Source organism: Schistocerca serialis, chromosome 3, assembly GCF_023864345.2.
Source record: "Schistocerca serialis cubense isolate TAMUIC-IGC-003099 chromosome 3, iqSchSeri2.2, whole genome shotgun sequence".
Classification (NCBI taxonomy): domain Eukaryota; kingdom Metazoa; phylum Arthropoda; class Insecta; order Orthoptera; family Acrididae; genus Schistocerca; species Schistocerca serialis.
This window is the reverse complement of record NC_064640.1, coordinates 310,928,225-310,935,506: the sequence shown is the minus strand read 5'-3', so window position 1 is coordinate 310,935,506 and position 7,282 is coordinate 310,928,225.

Sequence of the window (7,282 nt, the reverse complement as noted above, 5' to 3'; positions counted from 1 at the left end):
CTAATAATGCCTCTGGTCAACTTGAAATCTTTGATACTGTAGTTATATTGCAATCTTTCGCTTGTTTATAATGTGTAAATCCTGTATTCGTATCTGTGGCTAAGTGTGTTCAGCGATGTTTACGAAAAACAAGATATATGTTTCCAACAGTGCCTCATAAAAGTAATATACATCTAGTGAAAGTTTTAACTTGTGAAATTGTGAAAAACAAGACACAATGGTTTCAAAAATACGTCCTAAAAGAGATATATATATACCTGCAGAAAGATTTATCTGTAAGTAACACCTCAAAACGTAAATTAAACTGTAAATATTTCGTGTAACTGTACCACATGTAGTGATTATTTGCTCTTATACGTTAAACATAAATTATGCTGTAAATATTTCGTGTTACTGTACCACATGTAGCGATTATTTGTTCTCGTTTCTGTCTAGCCACAGATACTCAACCACCCACACAATGGGTACAAAAAAGCACTAAATGTATATACCATCTGATGATGAGTTGCTAGGCAGCTCGAAACCGGTCATGGTTAAATAAAATACATCTACATAAAAGGCGACTGGTTGCAGTAATTTCTGAAAACCTTTTAATACTTGAACTGTTTAGAAAATGCAGGGTGGTTTATGGATGCACTACATCAGCAAACGATTTACTGCACGCATACCTCTCAAAATGCTTATGGGATGCTTTAAGGATATGAAGAAGATTCTAGTTAATGTGAACCAGGAACTTATATTAGTAAGAAATGGAACAGACAATAATGCCTATATCCAGGGCGCCAATGTGGAAGAGACGAAGCTTGTGTTCGAGAAATTAATTTGGGAGATGCCTCCTGTCTCTGTAACCGATGAAGAACACTTGAAACATTTAAAAATACTTGGGTCTGGGACTCACCTGCCTTTAAATGCCAGATCATGAGAGCTGTTTGAATATCCTCTACTTCCAAGCCCAAGAGCATAAAGGCATCGACTCAGCTAGAAATGCCTCGATTTATCATCCTCGCATTTCAAACCGGTAGGAAGGTGAATCTCAAATGTGAATTCGGCAGTTATAAACAAACGCTTGAGTATTCGTAAAGGCTGAATTTTACCCATATGATAATTTGCAGCAGGATTTATCTAGTAATGTATACAACCTGCTGTTTGGTATGTACATTAAGTTTCGTTCTGCAGACTATGAGAGTGAAGAGAATGAGGGTTGCCTGCTCAGTCCAAAGGAGTTTAAAGAGCTAGCTCCGATTGCCATTATAGACTGCTCCAAACAGAATGAATCAGTGAAGGGTGGTCTTATCGACGTTCATATTGAATCTGAAGCCTTTAAACTCTTTCCAGAAAAAATGTCAGCACTGGTATTATTACTACATGATTGGACCATCAACTGCAGCTCACTTTCCGAAATTGTGCAAAGATTTGTATAAACTAATGGGTGCAGTGTAACAACTAAACGATTTCACAATGCCATCTCAAACTGCTAACATTGTAATAGATGTCTAAGCCTTTGACGATGAATATAGACGTTTCGTATACAACGACGCTGCATTTTTCTTCTTCATGAAGGAGGGGAGCGCTCCCAGAACATTTTCAACAAGCGTGGGTCCAAGTAAATCTTTCAAAGACATCAACTGACTCAAAACACGCAAAGGTGTATCACAGTTGAGCCGATATTATCATGGCATCAACTGGAAAAAAGACAGGATGATTTTTTAAAGATCTTGAGATATTACTTCGCAATTTCGATGATACAGATATAAACTGCTTACGTGAAAGGTGGTGAGAACTCTTTATAGATACATGACATTTTCTAGAACGCCTCCATTAGAAATCTACAAATATATGGATGCCCTCCACTGCATCGCCTTAGACTGAAGAAAAATAAGAATTGTTATATATGTACAATGGATAACGTAAAAGTACTATTTAATTGGATTAGGAGTAAATTATTTTAAAACTAGCTCTCATGTCTTCTTATTTCACTAACACCATCCCTTTACGGAGCAGTGATGGCATGCATCCACTCCTGGTGAAAGCTACAAGCATACTGACGTGTTTGTACCTCCATCAAGTCTCTCACACCCCCTCCCCCCACCACCACCACTTCTCTGCCGGCCGTGATCATATAAGACGGCTGAGCAGGCGTACTTTCTCCTCAGGACGCACACGCGACGACGCGACGCACGCACGCACTCCGCTGCTCGACTCGCTGCGGCTCACACCGTTACCGTCGCACGCCAACGCCACTAGCCCATCGCCACGCCGAGAAGTAGGAATGGAGGAAGAGGCAAGATTGCTGCTGCTGTGGAGCTCCTGCTAAACGCAGTCGGGAGTAACGGTTGCGGCAACAAGAAAAAGAAGAGGAAGCCTGTGGCACAATTACAGTGCTATAAGTGTCAAAAGCTTGGACACATAGCCAAAGAATGCGACGGTGTGGTAGCGTGTGTTAAGTGTGGGAAACCGCACGACACACGCAACTGCACAAAACCAAGAGGTACTGCAGCGCTGTGCGTAAACCGCGGTGGCTCGCACGCCGCAAACACGCGCAGCTACAGTTACCTGAAGACGTGGAAGCAGCGGAAGTCGGCCACTACACACGAAGAGGTGACCCAAGAAGAAGAAATGGTGGTCACCCCGCCCCCTGCCTTAGTAGGGGAAGCGGGCTGCGCCACCAAGACGACGTGGACGCCTTCCGCTAAGCACTGCGGGAAGCCAACGAGGACGCAATCACCGCGCTCAAATCCGCCATGGCGGAGGAGAGAGCGGCCCTGAGAGCGGAACTCGAAGAGATTCGCGAGGAGCTGAGTCAACTAAGGTACACCGTGTACCTCGTGGCCTGCATGAAGACGGGCATGGCACCGACCCCCACCTGTACGGGGGTAGACGCGGCAACACAAACGACCGCCTCCCTGGCCGACGCGGCAACGCAAGTTGCTAGGGAGGTGGTCATACAGTCGGGGAAGACCACCGACAACAAGGAGACGGCCCCCTCGGAAGCAGTCGTCACTCCTGCCTCTGCGGAAACGCAGACGACACAGGAAGCGCCGATGGAGACCGAGGGAGAAGAAGAAGACGAGCCGTTCGAGTGCCTCCCCCTCCCCAACAAGAACTGTGTGAGGGAGGTGCTCACCAAGATCACCGACTCCCTGCGAGACGGTAGCTACCCTCATCATGATCATCCTTACCCTTTCAAGGTAGATAACATCCCTCCCCTTCCTCACAAACTTTATGATTTCCACTGGGGGTGCGAACCCTTAAACCAGAAGCTGCGCGGGAGGGAAATCGTTAGGCGTGGAGATCTGGAGCTCATAAACAAGCACCCGATCTTCACGGACGAGGACTGGAAATACATGACTGAGGAAGCAGTCAAGTACATCCGGACACAGACGCCGCCAGTGGACTACTCCCGCCTGAAGAAAATAGAATTCGGGCAGCCATGAAGCAGTAAGAAGAAGAAGAACAAGAAGCCGCCGGAATCAGCCGGCAGATAAGCTGCTGCATCCACAGAAACCAGAGGACAGACCAACACGCGAAGAAAAACCATTCCAAACCGAGAGGACTTCAGGAGGAACAGCTCAAAGCAGCTTAAACTCCGCTACCTCGGGCCAAGGCAGGCCCGTCATTATAGTGAGTGAGTGAGTGAGTGACTTTCTCCTCAGTCTACTTCTAGTATTGTCTTTCTCTCTCTCCCCCTCATAGCAGTCATGAAGAGGTCATCCAGCAACAACACTATCGCCAGCAGCAGCAGCAAACCTCCTCATTTAGAGGAGGTTTTAGACAAGGAGTGTCCCATTGAACCTCTTCAATGATGAGACGTTTGCTACTTTAGTATGCTGTTCTGGGGGAGATGAAAATCTTGAACTTAAATATTATTTCTATATATGCGTATGTTTGTGTCTATCAGTCTGCGTTTTCAATACTTATAGATTGTTATGTTGCTGTTTTAGAGCTAATCAATGACGCCACTTTAAGGCTGACCCTGGATAATGTCCCAAGCCCTAACTCACTTTCGGCATCTGACGGTTGGCTGGCTTACATTATTCAGTAACAGGGTGATCAAGATGACCTTTAACATTTACATAAGTATCTCTTTCATTTGTGTGTGTAGGTGTGTTTTAGTTTACACATTTTACTCAGTCAGTGTCTTTCTTGCCATTTCAAAATCGGTTAATGTTCCGAGCCTCAGCCCATTTTCAGCATCTGAAAGGTGGTGGGTGAACATTATTACCCCATGTATTCAGATGTTGGCCATGCCGTCTCGGACCTCTAATGAGCCCTCTGAAAGGGTAGTGCCTTATGGCGACACTGATAGTGAAGATGATGATGACGATGATGATGACAATACTATGATGATGATGAAACTGAATTTTTAAATATCTCTATTATTTCTGTGTGCGTGTGTGTGTGTGTGTGTGTGTGTGTGTGTGTGTGTGTGTGTGTGTATGAAATCATCTTCTGATACTTATAGACTGTTGTATTGTTGCTTCACAGAAATTCTCAAGGCAATTGAAGTCCCTCTGCCCTCTCCAGTATTAACCTTGCCTGTGACGTCCCCACCGCCCCCAGTAAGTCAATCTCCAGTTCTGAGTACTATGAGCTCTTGAGGGAAGGGGAGGAGAGGCTCAATGTGGGACATGCAGCCATGAGTTGGTAGAGTGAGGCAAAATTCCTAAGTAAGTATCTCTCTCTCTCTCTCTCTCTGTGTGTGTGTGTGTGTGTGTAATTTTTTTTTTCAGTTACTTACAGATTTTCTTGACTTCGTAAGTATGAAAATTCTCCCCTGATACTTACGTACTGTTGTTCGGTGATGTTTTACAGTTGTTCCTGACTTGGGGCTGCTCGCACTGTCACTGGCACCATCAATGTCTGTGTCATCACCACCGTGAACAACAACGCCGGTGGCCGGAGTATCGTCAGTGGCCCCGTCTGTGTCAGTCGCTGGACTGTGACACCTGGGCCATCAGGATGGGGACTCTGTAATGACAGTAGCGATCAGGTGTCGGCCAGCAGCAGCCTTGCTACCCTTTCTGACAGTGACAATGAGGATGTTCAGGTATGTTGCACAGAATTACGATTTTTAGTGATTCGAGGTACATTTGGAGACAAGATCTCGCTTACTCAAACCAGTAACATAGTTGGATATCAAGACGCAGTTTTTTTTCGTGAATGGGTGTCTCCCTTTTCTTCGCTATGACATACTCTGATCTCACTCTACCACCTAAGGAGGTTGTGTTGAAGGACGTTGTCTTACATAAACAAGATAATAGTGGAGGGCACCTCAGTTGCTAAATGGTTTGACGTTTGAAACCTGAAGCCTATACAGGCAGCTCTCTGACTTTTAACAAAGAGATTTAGGTAAAGCTCTCCATAGAGTTCTGTATTTGGATGTTAACATAAATGAGTATCACCCAATATGTGGAGTGTTCTCACACATCCACCTTCCAAAGAACGTTTTTGATAAATGATAATGTCCAAAGTAGCAAACAGTACTTCTTTCTATAGTTACTTTTGGCTTGCGAAAGAAACTATTAGAAAAATGCATGTAACTATCATGTGAAAGATATTACTAAGTCTTATAAACAAAATGGTATTGGATTCCCCAAGAGCCCACAGGAACTTGGTAAATTTGAAAGGCAGAATCCCAATATATTCATTCATGTATATGCCCCGAGGGGGTCGTTATACACATGGTCGTCGGATCCATCTGCTTTTCTAAAGTCGCTGGTCAGCGAGCGAAACATGCAGATTAGTTGTTAATCTCTGAATGTGATAGAAAACATTACTATTGAATCTGAATCATGTTCTACCTCCTCTCCACGCAAATGTCAAATCACGATAGTGAGTGGCGTAGTTGCCCTAGGTGCCTGAACTTGCTATGCATGAATGAGACTAACAAAGCATTTTGTAGACTGCTCTAGGACCTTGTCAATGTTGTAATGCCTACCAAGGAGAATAAAATCTTAAAGTTTAAGAATTTTCTCAACAAGGAACCGATTTTGAATGTCTTCTCGCTTCGATGGCTAGAATAGATTATATTAGATTCAGTTTTCGTTCTGTAGACCCAAAAAATGAGATTATTCTCGTGGGTGTGGAACATGTCAGAAAGTATGACATAAAAACATAAAACATTTGAATATAATACTTACTACCCTGATCATTTGTCAGGAGATAGTCGAAAATAAGCTAGTACAATGCAGTAAACTGGGACAGCTAATATTTACAGAATTAACACACTGTCAGAATGAAACACTGTTATCCACTATTAATAAATTTGTCATACGCAAAAATACCTAATCTTGATTGTTGTGACGAAGTGTTGTCAAAACTGAAATCTAACACATATTTTTACTTAAGCTGACTTAACAGTCTCTGTTAAGATATTCATCTATGGAGAATAAGGAGTTGCCCATCAAAAAGTCTTTCAAACTCTGTTTAAACCGTGCTTTATCTGAAACCAAGTTTTTAATGGTTGCTGGCAATTTATTAAAAATGCGTGTTCCTCAATATTGGACCCCTTTTTGGACCAAGGTAAGTGATTTTAGGCCTTTATGTAGATTCTTCTTATTCCTAGTACTGATACTGTGTACTGAGCTATTGGTTGGAAACAGGGATGTATCACTTGCAACAAATTTCATTAAGGAATAAATATATTGAGAAGCAGTGGTTAGAATACAAAGTTCCTTGAACAGGTTTCTACAAGATGTTCTTGAATTTACACCACAAATGATTCTTATCACACGCTTTTGCACCCTAAAAACTTTTGCTCAGTTGGATGAGTCGCCCCAGAATATGATCCCATACGACATAATAGAATGAAAGTAAGCAAAGTATGCAAGTTTTTTGTATTTATATCTCCTACATCTGACATCATTCTCATGGCAAATACAGATTTGTTTAGGTGCTTAAGCAATTCTGTGGTATGCCCTTCCCAGCTGAATTTATTATTGAGTTGTAATCCCAGAAATTTAGCACTGTCAACTTCTTCGATCTGCATATCTTCATATGTTATACTCATGCTGCAAGGAAATCTCTTACAGGTTCTTAACTGCATATAGTGGGTCTTCTCAAAGTTTAATGACAAAGAAATAGCTTTAAACCACTTATTAATGTCAGTGAAAATTTGATTTGCTGCTATTTCTAAATCTGTACTTGACTTGCTGCATATTGCAATGTTTGTATCATCTGCAAGCAAAACAAACTTAGCATATGGCAATGTAACAGATAAGAGGTCATTAATATACGTAAGAAAAATCAATGAACCCAAAATGGAACCTTGGGGATCACCACA